The 17,480-nt window shown below is 41.7% G+C and overlaps 1 long non-coding RNA gene across 1 annotated transcript in view; it reads left to right on the forward strand.

Moving 5' to 3' along the window:
* Positions 1-14,821, forward strand: part of LOC134358219 (uncharacterized) — a 160,138-nt gene extending 145,317 nt beyond the window's left edge. Inside the window, exons 2-4 of the long non-coding RNA XR_010020834.1 lie at positions 1,734-1,823; positions 8,687-8,749; positions 13,277-14,821. This is a non-coding gene — a long non-coding RNA (uncharacterized LOC134358219). The remainder of the gene's footprint in view (positions 1-1,733; positions 1,824-8,686; positions 8,750-13,276) is intronic.
* The last annotated feature ends 2,659 nt before the right edge of the window (positions 14,822-17,480 follow it).

The raw sequence follows: 17,480 nt of genomic DNA on the forward strand, positions 1-17,480 counted from the left end.
GGACCCTACCAGACACGAAGCAGATGTTTTGAATATTTTTGGTTGTTGCACTTTAACATAATTTACGAGCATTTTGGTTATTTTTAAAAGCCACTTAAAGTCATCTTACTTGGAAGCAATGGGTTATTCTTCTCATTAAGAAATACTATTTCTATTTTCAGTTGCATTAGTCAACTTGCATCAAGTTAAATCTCTCAAGTATGCCGAGAATTTTTCTTCTAAAGGAGAAATATTTCAATAAACAATCCATTCTAACAACTGCTGCATATGAGGCAGGTTTTATCTTCAATGGTGTTCAAGTACTTGAACAGGAATTCAGGAAAATAAAAAAAGTAATAATTTTTGCACTGAGATTAGTCATTGTAGATAAAGGGGAAACACAGGCCAGACACAAAAGAGACAGGCAAATGGCAAGTGTGGGAAAGGTTAAAATTCACAAGGAGCTGTGAAATATGTAAGAGAAGCCAAACCAAGAGGCCAAGTGATTCTTCCTATAAGTAAATAAGGTACAGGAAACATTATAAAAATCATTTCCTCTTTCACTTTCTAAGTTATTCCCAACTGGGACACTCTCTAGTAAATGAGGGAGGAAATAGTTTCAATGTGGAAGTGATACTTGTATATTATTTTCCTGTTTCTTCGTACAGAAACTCAAGAGCATTTTGAGAGACAGTGAAGAAACCACAGCTTCTAGGTTAAAGTTTAGTTATATAAAGAATGATTTATGTTTCTGTGGGACCCTGTGATGGAATTATGGAGGGATGCCACATTTTAAGGTTAAATAAGGTAGTTCTTCCATTATGGGGGTCATAGAGTCAAAGAGTCCAGAGTCATATTGAGTGGAAAAGCACAGAAGCAGTACATTCAACCCAGTCATGTTCCACTCCACCAGACTAAACCCATTTATAGTCATGGAATTCCACAGGAAGGAACCAAGCTCTTCAGCTCAACTTGTCCTTACTGAGATGGCCATCTCAGCTAGTCACATTTGCCAATGTTTGGCTGACATCTTTCTAAACCTTTCCTATCCATGTACCTATCTACACACCTTTGTAGAATATAGAACAGTACAGTATAGTACATAGTAACGGAAGATGTTGTGCCAACCTTTTAATCTACTCCACAATCAATCTAACCATTCTCTCTCACATAACCCTCTGTTTTTCTTTCATCGATCTGCCTATCTAAGAGTTTCTTAAATATCCCTAATGTATCTGCCTCGACAGTGCATTCCAGGCACTGTAAAAAAAAACTATCACTTACGTTCCCCCCATACTTTCCCCCAATCAGCTGAAAAGGATGTCCTCCTGAAAAAGGTTATCAATTTCATGAATGACTCCACCCACCCTGCTCATGGACTGTTTGTCCCACTTCCAGCAGGAAGGAGGCTACATAGCATCCATACCAGGACCACCAGACTCAAAACATTATTTGTCCCAAGCAGTAAAGCTGATTAAAACCTCCATCCACTAACCCACCCCATCACACCTCCCCCACCCCACCATCACTGCTTTATTATTTCCTGTCAGAGTCACCTTATGTACAGACACTCCTATACCTAACATCACTTTATGGACATACAACCAATCTGTATATAAGCTATCTTATGTATTTATATTTATTGTCTTTTTTTATTATTGTGTTGTTTATCTTACTATGTTTTTTGTGCTGCATCAGATCCAGAGTAACAATTTTTTCATTCTCCTTTATGTTTGTGTACTGGAAATGAGAAGTTTCTGAAGGTTTGGCATGACATCTAAAGCTTTGATAAACTTCTGCCGGTATGTGGTGGAGAGTATGTTGACTGACAGCATCATGACCTGGTATGGAAACTGGTGTGCATCAAATATTTCAGTAATCTTGTATATAAACTGGTTGATTAATCATTTTTATTTCTTTAAACAATTCATTATGGGTTATATATAAAACACATGAATTGCATATGTCATCACACCTCCAAGTGATACGTGCATGCCTCACTTTAGCTAAACACAAAATTTCAGACTCCCATGACTTCCTTTGAGTTAGTTTAATATTTTGAAATTACAAAATATAACAGAAACTACAATGCCTTTGAATGGAAAATCCTTCAAAAAGTAATGGATACAGCCCAGTCCATCACAGGTAGATCCCTCCGCACCATTGAGCACACCTACATGAAGTGCTTTTGCAGGAAAACAGCAACTATCATCAAGCACCCCCCACCATCCAAGCCATGCTCTCCACTGTCTCCCAAGTGATTCTAACCACTCTGTGAAAATAAAGGTTTCCTTTTTATACCTCTCACTTCTCACCTTATAATATTTGTCTTAGACATCCTCAACATGGGGAAAAGATTCACCCTATTTGTACACTTCTGTCATATCACCTATCAGCTTTCTCCATTCCAAGGAACACAAAACCACTCTATCCAATCCTACCATTGTCACACTCATGAATTAAATCCTTTTGCTCTTTGTGTGAACTCAGCTGAAGGCAAACTGCATTTCCTATAGGTTTTACACTCAGTGGCCACTTTATTAGGTACAACTGCTCGTTATTACAATGATCTAATCAGCCAGTCATGTGGCAGCGACTCAATGCATAAAAGTATGTCGACATTGTCAAGAGGTTCAATTGTTGTTCAGACCAAACATCAGAACGGGGGAGAAATGTGATCTAAGTGACTTTGACCATGAATGATTGTTGCTGCCTGACAGGGTGGTTTGAGTATCTCAGAACCTCCTGATCTCCTGAGATTTTCATGCACAACAGTCTCTAGAACTTACAGAAAGAGATGCTCAAAACAAAAAAAAACATCCAGTTCTGTGGGCAAAGGTGCCTTGTTAATGAAAGAGGTTAAAAAATGGCTAGACTGGTCCAAGCTGACAGGAAGGGGACAATAACTCAAATAACCACAAGTTACAACAGTGGTGTGCAGAAGAGCATCTCTGAATGCACAACACATCGAACCATCTGGATGGACTACAGGCCATGGACACCTCCTGTACCCAATAAAGTGAATGCAGAGTGTATGTGGTGCTACAGCAATGCAAGTAATTTTACTGTTTTGTGATTAACTAAATTACCACTTGTTAATTAAGCCCCTTGATCTGTTATCACTAATGATGCAATAATTACTCTTTTCACTGGAATAAGACTTATGGATTTAGAGTAATGAAGAAAGACAACTTTTTAATTAACCTAAGTATTATGAATTGATGAGGTTTAATTAATATATGTTAACAGTATTGTTTTGAAGCACCCAATAACCCCTTCAAGAGCTAATGAAAGTCATCCTACTTTAAGGGCATTTGCACCCCATGAATTAACTCTCCAAAGGGGTGGTCCACAGTGAATTTACTGTCTTGGCTATAATGTCCAACACACTCCCCTTCTACTTCTCTGATGAGGAGCATGGACCCATTGAATCAAACTCTTAGTCCTTTGTATATATTTCCTCATTTAAGTTCCATCTGTGGTTGTTGACTGTGGATTGACAGGCATATGAATATGAGAGAACATACTTATAGAATCTTTTGAAAGATTCATGAAAATCAGCAAAACTGCAGATGCTGGAAATCTAAAATAAAGGCAGAAAATAGTGGAAACACTCATCAGGTCAGGCAGCGTCTGTTGGAAGAGAAACAGAGTCAACGTTTCAGGTCATCGACCATTAGTTAGAAATGGGGAGGAAATGAAAGAATCTGCTTGAAAGGTGGGGGAGGAGGATGCCCCTGATGGAGTAAAACTGTAAACAAGGTTGTCTGGTCAATGAATGAATGGGAACAGGTACAGAGTGAAATTGTATGCAGAAGAACATATACAAAAGAATTATGGGAATTGCAAAATCCAGAGTAGGGAGATACCTCCCTTCCCTGCAGGTAGTGTGGGTTCCTTGCCAGTTCTCAGGTTGACCTGAAATGTGATGTTATTTCTCCCCCACAGATGCTGCCTGATCTGCTGAGTATTTCTGGCATTTTCTGATTTTTAAAAAAAATATATTTGAAATTAGCTACAGCCCTTCAAAGTGTGTACCAATCCTTCGGGATCACTACAGAGTTAATGCCCCTTTTTCATTTCTGAGAAGGGTTAGAAACTCAGAAGGCAAATGGCATTTTGGTCTACATTGGAAGGTGGTTGGAGTTCATGAATAGGGATGTTTTGTTGCAATTTTACAGTTTGTTGGTGAGGGCTTGTCTGGAATATCTCGAAAAGTTTTGGTTCAATTCTTTAAAAAGAAGATATACAAACACTGGAAGTAGCATAGCAGGGATTTGCCAAGTTGATTCAAAGAAGGTTGTCCTACCAAGAAAGAATAAATAGTTCAGTACTTTATTTAGAAGAATGAGTGATGATCTTATTCAAATACATAAGATCCCAAGCAAATTTGACAGTGTAAATGTTGAGATCCTTGAACTAAGATGGTGACGTATCCACTTGCAATGGTCACTCTGGTCCACATATGAAACGCCAGTAGTATTATACTGTTTACTTTTTAAATTGTGTCGTAAACGCACCTTATTATTTGTTAATTTATTTATCTGACTTCACGTGCTGTGTGCGAGTTATACGTACTATGTTCTGCATCTTGGTCCGGAGGGACTTCGTTTTGTTTGGCAGTATATGATTGAAATGACAATAAGCCTGAGCTTGAGATGTTTTCACTAGTGGAAGAGTTATGAACAAGGGGACTTAGTTGCAAGATAAGAGACTGGTCATCTAAAATTGAGGTGTGAAGAAACTTCACCTCACAGAGGGCGGTGAGTCTCTGGAATTCTTTTCCCAGGTGTAAAGTGCAAGCTGGATTATCAAAGTTATTCAAAGTGGAGCTGGATAAATTGTTGATAGACTGAGGAGTAGAGGGGCACAGAAGAGGAGTTGAGACCAGCTCAAACTAGGCAGGATTATATTGAAAGGCAGAGCATGCTTGAGGGGGCCTGATGGCCTACTCCACCTCCTATCTTTTCACGTTCTTCTGTTCACCAATTGTGAAAGTATTGTCCACCTTCGCAATGCCCTTGTGGTGGCCAATTCTAGTGGGAATGGAGTGTACTCGTTGGCCAATATTCCAGTGCCTGTTTCATCCCTGAAGGATCAAAGACCCCATCTTACATTTGTATTATGGACTAAGTTGGTCAGAATTCGCTGTAAAAGTTCCTTACAAGGGAGCCCCATCTCCTAAAGCAAAATTCCATGGCTACTGGAAACCTAAAATGCCTGGAAAACTCAGCAGGTCAGGCACCATTTGTGGAGAGAGAAAGAGTTAATTTTCAACTCAAAAGACAGGAAATTTGAGTTCCCTATCATGGCTGTTGTGTGGTGTGCAGGAACCTGCTCTGTGGAGACGGTATTTTTAGATAAATCTGAAATTGCCCATTAATGGCAGTAACTATATTAATAGGCTCTTCATTGATAATTTTAAGTGCCAGCGTTAATTCCAGAGAAAGGTAATTCCTGAGGCTTTTCTTTCTGACATTTAGAGAGTGAAATAACATTGTTTATACTCACAGCGGAAACATTGAACACTATTTTCCACTTGGTCTGTGGAATGATCTAATCTTAGCTGGGATCAATCTGCTAGCCTGTCAGACCCTGGCACTCTGTGCTGGTCCTCCTGAGAACTTGCAGCTCTCAAGAGTATTCCAATGCTGGTACAATGTTATGCCCTTGTATTAGCGCTGTACGGCATAGAAACAGGCTCTTCTGCCCAGCACATCCATAGCGCCCCTTTTGCTCATCTGCACTAATCCCTTTAGCTCACATTACGTCCACATCTTCTATGCCTTTCATATTTAAATGAATGCCTGCTTATATAGGTATTGATTTTCTCTGATTCCACCACCTCCTCTGACAGAGCATTATAGATATCAAACACTGTGTGAAAAAAAATCTTTCTTATTAGAACTCCTTCCTCACACCTTAAACGTACCCTTCTCTTTTCCCCACCTGCCTATCCCCTCCCCCTGGTGCCCCTCCTCCTTCCCTTTCTCCAAGGGGTCCACTCTCCTCTCCTGTCCGATTCCTTCTTCTTCAGCCTTTTGCCCTTTCCGCCTATCATCGATCAGCTTTTCACTTCATCCCCTTCCCCCACCCTCCCACCTTCCCCGTCATCTGGTTTCACCTGAACCTACCAGCTTGTACTCCTTCCCCTCCTCCCACCTTTTTATTCTGGGTTCCTCCTCTTTCCTTTCTGGTCCTGATGAAGGATCTTGGCCAGAAATACTGACTGTTTATTCCTCTCCATAGATGCTGCCTCACCCGCTAAGTTCCCTTGCATTTTGTGTATGTACCTAAGCCCTCTTGTTTTTATTATATATCTCTACCATGAGAAGGGATTCTAACTATCTACCAAATCAATGTTTCTCATAATCTTATTAACCTCCATCAGGGCACCTTGGCCTCTTTTGATCCAGAGAAAATAAGCCCAGCTATCCAATTTCTCCTCATAATTAAAATCCCCAATCCAGGAAATATCCTGGTTTATCTCCCATGCACTCTCTCCAACATCACCACATCTTTCCTCTAGTGAGGTGACCAGAACTGCACACTATACTCCAAGTGTAGCCTAACCAGTGCTTTCTAACATTGCAACATAATGCCCCAATTTTTACATTCTAAATCCTGTCCTCTTGCAACGTCACCCATGTAAAAGTTCAAGGTAAATTTTTTAACCAAGTACCTACTTTATACATCACCATATACTACCCCGAGATTCATTTTCTTGCGGGCATTCTCAGTAGAACAAAGAAATACAATAGAATCAATGAAAAAATGCTCACAAAGACTGACAAACAACCAATGTGCAAAAGAAGAGAAGCTGTGCAAATACAAAAATAGATAAGTGTGTAAATAAATAACCGCACAATCACCCAACCACAATCAACCTGAGGTGTCCCTTTAAAGGAACAATGAACTCCTAGCATAGTGGCACAGCAGGACATAATCTTGGTCTAGGGTGCTGCTTGTGTGGAATTAGGGAGTTTCTCCTACAACTTCTTCTGGGTGCTCTGGGTTTCTCCCACACACTAAACGCATCCTGACGGGTTAACTGACTGCTGCAAGTTACCCCAAATATACAGTAGGTTAATGCAAAAGCTCAAGGGGAGTTGATGAGTGTGTGTGAGAGAAAACAAATTACAAGGATAACAGGAAATGGGGAATGGGACTAATCTGCTGGGAGCCAGCATGAACTTGTCACCTTCTGTGTAGCAGTAAGTAGATATAAGTTTTGTTTCACTGTGAGTAATACCACTGTCTTCAGCTGTTAAATAATTCCAGTAGATAACCCCAAATCGCAGTGGTGTCACTGGTAGATAGGGTCGTACAGAGAGCTTTATGCACATTGGCCTTCATTAATCAAAGTACTGAGAACAGGAGTTGGGAAGCTATGTTGAAGTTGTATAAAATGTTGGGGGAGGCCAAATTTGGAGTGTTGTGTGCAATTCTGGTCACCGACCTACAGGAAAGATATCAATAAGATTGGAAGAGTATAGGGAAAAATTACAAAGTTGTTACCAAGATCTGAGGTTTTTGAGAATGATTGAACAGATTAGGACTTTATTCCCTGGAGCGTAGGAGAATGAGGCAAGATTTGTTAGAGTTATTCAATATTATAAGGGGTATACATAGGGTAAATGCAAGCAAGATTTTTCCACTGAGGTAGGGTGAGACTAGAAGTTAAAGGAGAAAGATGAAATATTTTAGGAGAAACTGAGAGTCAACGTCTTCATTCATAGAGGGGTGTGAGTGTAGAACAAACTGCCAGCAGAAATGCTGGACCAGGTTCAATTGTAACATTTAAGGGAATTTTGGATAAGGACATGGATGGAATGGGTGTGGAGAGTTATGGTCCAGGTGCAGGACAATAGGAATCAACGGGACTAGGCAGAATAACAGCTCAGTATGGACTAGATGCACCAAAGTTCTCTAAGATATTGTACAGTTCTGTGCTGTAGTGTGTATTTTCTGTGCTATAGTGCTGTATGACTTTGTGCCTCTAAGCTGCAACCTAATCTCTGGAATGGTGGATTTGTTCAGAGGGGAGAGATTCAGCAAAACAGACCTGCACTCCCTAGAACTCATGGGAATGCAAGGTGACCTCAATGATCTGTGCAATATCTTAAAGAACTTGATGGTGGAGATGAAGGGGCGCTTCGCCTGGTTGGACGACCTAGAATCAGGAGCCACAGACTTAAAGTAAGAAGATGGCCGTGAAGGACTGAGACTAGAGGAAAATTCTCCACCCAGAAAGTGGAAATCATATCCCAAAGTGGCTTTAGAGGCTGAATATGCACAAGACAAAGAACAATATTAAGAGAATTAAGGAGTTTTAGTGCAGGCAAATGGTCCTGAGGTAAAAGATCTCACTGAATTGTCGTGCAGTTACAAAGGGCTGAACGGCCTGGTTCCGCTTCTCGGTCCTTGTACACAGAGATTAGTCACACAAAAGCAATTTCCCGATGGCTTTCCATTTGGCAATCATCATGATTAAGGTTTCTTCTCATTCACAAATATAATTTAGTCCTATCTTCTTGTTATGTTCAGTATTTGAAATTTAATTATATTAACTTCTGTGTAACCAAACTTCTGAAACAGTGTTCGGTAAGCAACTCTTGTAATACTGAGTGTTTGAGGTCTGATTTCCGGGTGAACTTACGGCTATTCTGATTTTCTCATGCACATCTCCTCTGCCCACATTGGATAGGTTACCAGAGACTGGGGTGTGTTACGTTAATGGAAGGATGGCGAAAGCTGCCAACTGATTTATGTAAGTTTGCACTGTCTAAATCAGGGGTCTCCAACCTTTTTTGCACCGCGGACCGGTTTAATATTGACAATATTCTTGCGGACCGGCCGACCGGGGGCGGGGGGGGGGCGGTGTTCAAGTAGGGTTAAACTCACCTCAACATGTCTTTTACAGTTAGGGTTGCCAACTTTCTCACTCCCAAATAAATGACAAAAGTAGCAGTCAAATCCCGGGACACTTTACCCCTGGAAAGACTACCATGACCATGAAGCCTTGCGCGGGCACCTGTGTGCGCATGTGCGTACGTGTCAATTTTGTCCCCCACAAATCAGGTTTGCCTTCATCTTCCCGACTATACTGTACACACATTATTTCTACTTTATATAGGCTGTGTATTTATCATATCATTCCTGCTTTTACTATATGTTAGTGTTATTTATTTTCAGGTTTATGTGTTACTTGGTATGATTTGTTAGGTAATTTTTTGGGTCTGGGAACGCTCAGAAATTTTTCCCATATAAATTAATGGTAATTGCTTCTTCGCTTCACGCCATTTCGGCATGAAAGGTTTCATAGGAACACTCTACCTTAGCGGGGAAAATACGGGACAAACCAATTTAGCCCAATATACGGGATGTCCCGGCAAATACGGGACAGTTGGCAACCCTATGTTCAAGTTCAACAGTGCGTGACAGGGAATGAGGAAAGGTGCAGCTGACTCGTATCGTTTCCTCACGGCCCGGTAGCACATGCTTTGCAGCCAGGTACTGGTCCGTGGCCCGGTGGTTGAGGACCGCTGGTCCAAATGTTTGTATCTAGTGCATAGTTTGGAGACCAATAGCTGACTAACTTCGAATCATGGGGTCATACAGCAGACCTGATCATCAAGCATCCATTTACAGCAATTCACCCCACGCTCCCATTAACTCTACTCCAGTCTCTACTACTCAACCCATACACTAGTTGCAATTTACAGTGAACGATTAACCTACCACCCATGTGGGAGGAAACCAGAGCACCAGGGATGGGGTGGGCAATATGTGGTGATGTTTTGCGGGCCGCTAAATATACACTCAGGTCTTCTGCGGCTATATCCAATCACTTCAAGCTTCGACGTCTTGTGTATTCAGAGATGTTCTTCTGAACACCACTGTTGTAATGCGTGGTTATCTGAGTCACTGTCACCTTCCTGTCAGCTTGAACCAGTCTGGCCATTATAAGACCATAAGAACATAAGATATAAGAGCAGAAGTAGGCCTTTCGGCCCATCGAATCTGCTCTACCATTCAATCATGGGCTGATCCAATTCTTCCAATCATCCTCACTCCCCTGCCTTCTCCCCATATCCTTTGATGCCTTGGCTAATCAAGAACCTGTCTATCTCTGCCTTAAATGCACCCAATGACTTGACCTCCACAGCTGCTCATGGCAACAGATTCCACAGATTTACCACCCTCCAACTAAAATAATTTCTCCGCATCTCTGTTCTAAATGGACATCCTTCACTTAGACTTCAATCCTGAAGTTGTACCCTCGTGTCCTAGATTTCCCTATCTTGGGAAATAGCTTTGCCATATCTAATCTGTTCAGGCCTTTTAACATTCGGAATGTTTCTATGAGATCTCCCCTCATTCTCCTGAACTCCAGGGAATACAGCCCAAGAGCTGACAGACATTCCTCATACGGTAACCCTTTCATTCCTGGAATCATTCTTGTGAATCTTCTCTGAACCCTCTCCAATGTCATTATATCCTTTCTAAAATAAGGAGCTCAAAACTGCACACAATACTCTAAGTGTGGTCTCATGAGTGCCTTATTGCTGAGTGCCCCAACATCACATCCCTGCTCAAATATTCTATACCTCTAGAAATGAATGCCAACATTGTATTTGCCTTCTTCACCACCGACTCAACCTGGAGGTTAACCTTTAGTGTATCCTGCACAAGGACTCCCAAGTCCCTTTGTATCTCTGCATTTTGAATTCTCTTCCTATCTATATTAATAGTCTTTCCATTTATTTCTTCCACCAAAGTACATGGCCATACACTTTCCAACATTGTATTTCATTTGCCACTTCTTTGCCCATTCCCTTAAACTATCTAAGTCTTTCTGCAGGCTCTCCATTTCCTCAACACTACCCACACCTCCACCTATCTTTACACCATCGGCAAATTTAGCCACAAATCCATTAATGTCATAGTCCAAATCATTGACGTACATTGTAAAAAGCAGCGGTCCCAACACCGACCCCTGTGGAACTCCACTGGTAACTGGTAGCCAGCCAGAATAGGATCCCTTTATTTCCACTCTCTGTTTTCTGCCAACCAACCAATACTCCACCCATGCTAGTAACTTCCCTGTAATTCCATGGGCTCTTATCTTGCTAAGCAGCCTCATGTGTGGCACCTTGTCAAAGGCCTTCTGAAAATCCAAGTACACAACATCTACTGTATCTCCTTTGTCTACCCTGCTTATAATTTCCTCAAAAAAATACAGTAGATTAGTCAGGCAGGATTTTCCTTTCAGGAAACCATGCTGGCTTTGGCCTATCTTGTCATGTGCCTCCAGGTACTCCATAATCTCATCCCTAATAATTGATTCCAACAATTTCCCAACTACTGATGTCAGGCTAACAAGTCTACAGCTTCCTTCTTGCTCCCTGCCGCCCTTCTTAAATAGCAGAATAACATTTGCAATTTTCCAGTCATCTGATACAATACCAGAATCTACCGATTTTTGAAAGATCATCGCTAATGCCTCCGCAATCTCTCCAGCTACTTCCTTCAGAACCCGAAGATGCATTCCATCAGGTCCAGGAGATTTATCCACCCTCAGACCTTTAAGCTTCCTGAGCTCCTTCTCAGTTGTAATTTTCACTGCACATACTTCACTTCCCTGACACTCTTGAATGTCTGGTATACTGCAGACATCTTTCACTGTGAACTCTGATGCAAAATACGCATTCAGTTCCTCTGCCATCTCTGCATCTCTCATTACGATATCTCCAGCGTCATTTTCTATTGGTCCTATATCTACCCTCAACTCTCTTTTACCTTTTATATACTTAAAAAAGCTTTTAGTATCTTCTTTGATATTAGTCGCCAGCTTCCTTTCATAATTCATCTTTTCCTTCCTAATTACCTTCTTAGTTTCCTTCTGCAAGTTTTTAAAAGCTCCCCAATCCTCTATCTTCCCACTGGCTTTGGCTTCCTTGTATGCCCTCTCTTTTGCTTTTACTTTGGCTCTAACTTCACTTGTCAGCCACTGTAGTGTCCTTCTTCCATTCGAAAATTTCTTCTTATTTGGAATATATCTGTCTTGCACTGACCTCTGTCATTGACAAGCCATTTTTACACACAGAACTGGCAATCACTGGATTTTTTGTTTTTCATACCATTCTCTGTAAACTCCTAAGGCTGTTGTCTCAGGAGATCAGCAGTTTCTGAGATACTCAAACAACCCCATCTGGCACCAACAATCATTCCATGGTCAAAGTCACATAGATCACATTTCTTCCCCATTCTGATGTTTGCTCTAAATGACAATTGAACCTCTTGACTATGCCTGCATGCTTTTATGCATTGAGTTGCTGCCACATGAGTGGCTGATTAGATATTTGCACTAACCAGTAGGTGTACAGGTTTTCCTAATAAAGTGGCCACTGAGTGTACTTTAACTGTGCTGACTTGGAGATGCTAAACTGATCACAGGACTAGGAACAGGATAGGATGGGTAATGCTTCTTTACAAATCTGCTTCACCAGTTTATGTCTGATCATTGACCTCAACTCCCATCTTGCTGCCCAGTTCCCACAACCCTTCAATCCTCTCCAGTCCACAAAGCTTTTTTATCTCAGCCTTCAGTATACTGAAAGACTCCGCCTCCACAGCTGTCTGGGCTTGAGAGTTCCAGAGAGTCACAAATCACACACAGCGGCAAGTTGTGTCTGAACTCTGAGTGGATGCAGCTGTTGTGCACCAGTGTCAGCTGCTCTTCATGGACCTACCAGAGGTTTGCAGTGCCACTGAACCTTGTTCGAGAATGACTGGGCCAACAACACAGAGGGTACACAGGTTCCTAGAGGATGTGCTAGAGTTCCATCCTTACCCCAAGATCCTGACCAGGGTGGATGTGGACAGGAGGTTTCCTCCCGTGGGAGAATCTAGAACTATGAGGTCAGTTTTTAAAAATAATGTATTGCCCATTTTGAGACAGGCATTTCAGATATTTTTCTCCCACGGTGACGGTTTGGAGCCTTCTTCCTTATAGGGGCCAATGCAGAGTTAGACAGTCTGTTGATAAGTGAGGGAGCGAGAAGCTATTGGAGGGAGGCAGGAATGCAGATCTGAGACTATAGCCCAATTAGCCAAGAACTGATTAAGTGGGGGCTGAGAAGGTACTCAGGAAGCTTAAAGGTCTGAAGGTGGATAAATCTCCTGGACCTGATGGAATACAGGCTTGAGGGGCCGAGTGGCCTGCTCCTGAAGACAATTTATATGTTCTGTCATGGAGTTTCTTGTGTAGCTTCATGTTCTCCTCTTCCTCCAGGGTAACCCAGGAATCTGCCAAAGGCCAACTGCTCATCATCATGCAACACGGAAAGAGGACCTTCAGGCCAACAGGTCCATGCCAACCAAGATTCCTACCTAAGCTACAATGCCATAGCGGCTATTCGGACCATTGAGCCTGCTCAATCATGGCTGATTTATTTTCTGTCTCAGCATCATTCTCCTGCCTTCTCCCCAGAACCTTAGAAACCCTTACTGAAGTAGTCCCAATTGCCCACGTTTGGCTGATCTGACTATAAGCTGAACTCTACATTCCTGTCAACTTGGTAATCCTTTGCTTATGAAGAATCTGTTTACCTCTGCCTTAAAGTATTCAAATATTCGGCTTTCTCTGCTCTGTGGAAGAGAGCCCTGAAGATTCGTGATCATGTGAGAGAAAAGAAATTACCTAACCTTGCCAAAAATGAATGATTCATTACTTTTAAGCATTTGCCCCTGGTCCTGGATTCTCCCACAAGGGAAAGGATTCCCTCCACAACATCTTATCAAAACCCCTTAGGATCCATCAAGTTGATGGCATGGTAGTATAGCGGTTAACGTAAATGCTATTACAGCAGCAGTGATTACTGATTGGGATTCAATTCCCGCTGCTGCCTGTACAATCTTCCCATGACCACACGAATGCTGCAGTTTTCCCCCACTTTCTAAAGTTGTTGGCACCAAAAGCATGGCAACCTTTGGCAGGCTTTCCCCTCATCCCATAACTGGACTGTGTTGGCCGATGAGGCAAAATGACACATTTTGCTGTATGCTTTGATGTACATTTGTCAAATAAAGCTGATAAGCCCCCTCTTATTTCTCCAAACTCTAGTGGATCCCAGTCATTTCTTAGCACAGCAATCTCAGCCACTCAGGCACTGAAAGTGGATTTGTGCTTGTATGGTACAAGGAACAGAAGACAAATGTGGACTGCTTCTAAACAAAGCTATGGCTGCTCTGTGCACGGGGCTGCATATCAAAGGGAGGCTTCTCCAAAAGAGGTAGAAATCAGGAACTTTACTGGGAATCGTCCAACCAAGAGGGACATGGTCAGGCTCAAAATGACGTCCCACATGTTTTTCTATTTTTATGGAACTTAGGTTTTAGCGGCAGTTTTGACAACACTTCCATAAAAGGGATTGTTGTCAAGTTGTCTCTGACCTCTGACCTTGATGCTAATTAGCACTAATTGTTGTCTTTATCCACAGTAATCTAGACATAGGAACAGTAAGGAATATTTTGTCTTATATGGCCACATTAACCTGATACAAGCAGTAATATTTACCATAGATTAACCAGCTGGTTACTCTGAGGATTACATAACACAATGTAGAGTCAGGAGTGCAATGTAATAAGTGATTTGACATTAGTTTATATCAAAATCTGTGCTTAACTTTTACTGCAAAAGATTGTTTAAACTATTCAGAGCTGACAGATCTCACTTGAGAGGTATTTTGTGTGTATTTCATCAGTGACTCGTTGCTGTATCATCTTTCTTGACCCTGCCCTTTTGAATGTGCCTGAATGTATTTATATGTGTACGGTATATCTCTGCATTTGTGAGTTTCTTAAATGTCAATCAATTGGTAGCAATCGTTTACATTTTTATAGACATATAGGCTGCATCTGGAGTATTGTATTCAGTTCTGATCATACTATTATAGGAAGGATGTCAATGCTTTGGAGTGGATGCAGAAGAAGTTCGTCATGATAGTCACAAAAAATGATGGAGGAACTCAGCAGGTCAGGCAGCATCTATGGAGAGATATAAAGAGCCGACATTTTGGGCCCTTCCTTTCCAGTCCTGATGAAGGGTCTTGGCCCAAAATGTCAGCACTTTATTCTCCTCCATAGATGCTGCCTGACCTGCTGAGTTCCTGCAGCATTTTGTGTGTGTCACTCTGGATTTCCAGCATCTGCAGAACTTATTGTGTGTATCAGCAGGTTGCTGGAGGAACTCAGCACGTCAGGCAGAATCTATGGAGAGGAATAAGGAGCCAACACTTAGGGCCAAGAGTTTTCATCGAGATTGGAAAGGAAGGAAGGGTCTCGGCCCGAAACATCAGCTCTTTATTCCTCTCCGTAGATGCTGCCTGACTTGCTGAGTTCCTCCGGCATTTTGTGTATGTTACTCTGGATTTGCAGCACCTGCAGAATGCTGGATTAGAGGGCATGTGTTCTCTAGGAGAGTTTGACCATATTTGGGTTGTTTTCTCTAGAATGATGGAGATTGAGAGAAGATCTCATAGAGGTTTACACGATCATGAGAGGCATTGATAGAGTAAAGAGCTAGTATCTTTTCCAGCATTTAAGGTGAGAGGGAGTAAGTTCAAAAGAGATGTTTAGGGCAAGTTATTTTATACAGAGATTGATGGATACCTGAAATGTACAGCCAGGAGTGATGTTGGAGGCAAATGTGATTGAGGTGCTTCAAGAGCCTCTCAGATACGCACATGAATGTGCAGGAAATGGAAGGATATGGGCATTGTGTAGGCAGAAGAGATTAGTATGTTTGGATATTTGAATACAAATTTACTTAGCTCTGAACAACATCGTAAGCTAAAGGGACAGTTCCTGTGCTATATTGTTTCTTGTTCTGTGTTTGATGATCTATAGAATATAGGAGAAGATGTGGGGTTTTCGACCCATTGAGTCTGCTCGGCTGTCTAATGTGGTCAGTACCATATTCCCACCCTCCCTCCCTCCCTCACCTCTTGATGTCTTTGTATCCAGAAACCTACCTATCTCATTCTTAGATATGTTCATTAACTTGGCAACCACAGCCCCGTATGGAAACAAATTTCACAGAACTTCTCTTCTTTATGCTGATCGGCAGCTCATTGTCTTGAGAATGTAGTGTATGTGGCCGGGTTACACAACAAAGCCATAAATAAAAATACTGGAGATGGGAGTTAAGTTAACATGGTTCTTTACTGGCTGAAACCGAACTGAACACACACGTACAGATCAATATGTGCCTAATAGCGCATGCTCAATACGCACCTAATAGCACATTCAACGACATGTTACTACAACATAAAGTAGTCCCATAATATACAATAGGCTATATGGTACACTCCTTCCCTTTTATTTTAATAGTGTATCAACTGATTTTTTTTCTGGAGCACCATGCTAAAGAAATCTGTGTACCCTTAACATAGAAACGCCTACCAATTGTTTACTTAGCAACTTAATAATATCAAATTATAACAAAGTAATGTAATAATAATAATAATTATAACTCAAGTCTCTGGGGGGGTCTTCTCTGCCTCTTTGGGTAACGTCTGTCCTGAAACGTTGTGGATGAGGCTGATGTGGTCACATCAGGAGTGTTTGCTTCTATGTCAGGGGAATCCGGGCAAGGTGTTGTTGTGTTTTTCACCTGAGCATGCAGGATTTGATCCACATGACGTCTCCATACGTTCTCTCCCACCTGTACTCTATACATCAGTGGCCCGTCTATGGCGGAAATTATACCCGGTTGCCACTTTTCAGTCCAGTAATAACTTGCAAGAACTGACTGTCCCACATTGAAGCTCCATGTTGACTTAACATTCAAGTGTTTGAACTGTCTGTTCTCCACATCCTGCCGTACATCTGGTTTAAGAAGATCCATGCGGGGCCTCAGGTTCCTGTTCAGAAACATCATCGCAGGAGTCTGATTAGTGGTTGCATGTACTGCATTATGATAGGCAAGAAGGAAGTTGTCTATCTTGTGTTGCAGTAGTCGATTTTCATTGTCAATTGCCTTGAATGTCTGCACAAATCCTTCTGCCAAGACATTTGTGGATGGATGGTAAGGGGCAGATGTAAAGTGCTCGATTCCATTGTTCTTCACAAAACTTTGGAATTCTTCAGAGACAAATTGTCATCCATTGTCTGTGCAGATTTGTTCTGGTATGCTGTTCCTGGTGAACATGGTCCTCAGAACTGTAATGGTCTTTTCTAATGTGGTTGTTTTCATTTTGATGACCTCTGGCCATTTGGAATGTGTATTGACGGCGATTAAAAAGATAGAGTCCATGAATGGTCCAGCAAAGTCGATGTGCTCTCATTGCCATGGTGATGAGGGCCACTCCCATGGATGGAGAGGGGCTTGTGGTGGTGTGTCTGGATCTTTTGACATCCAGTGAAATTCTTGGTCAAGTCCTCAATCTGTTTATCGAGTCCTGGCTACCACACATAGGCATGGGCAGACTTTTCAT

This window comes from Mobula hypostoma, chromosome 18, assembly GCF_963921235.1.
Source record: "Mobula hypostoma chromosome 18, sMobHyp1.1, whole genome shotgun sequence".
Lineage (NCBI taxonomy): Eukaryota > Metazoa > Chordata > Chondrichthyes > Myliobatiformes > Myliobatidae > Mobula > Mobula hypostoma.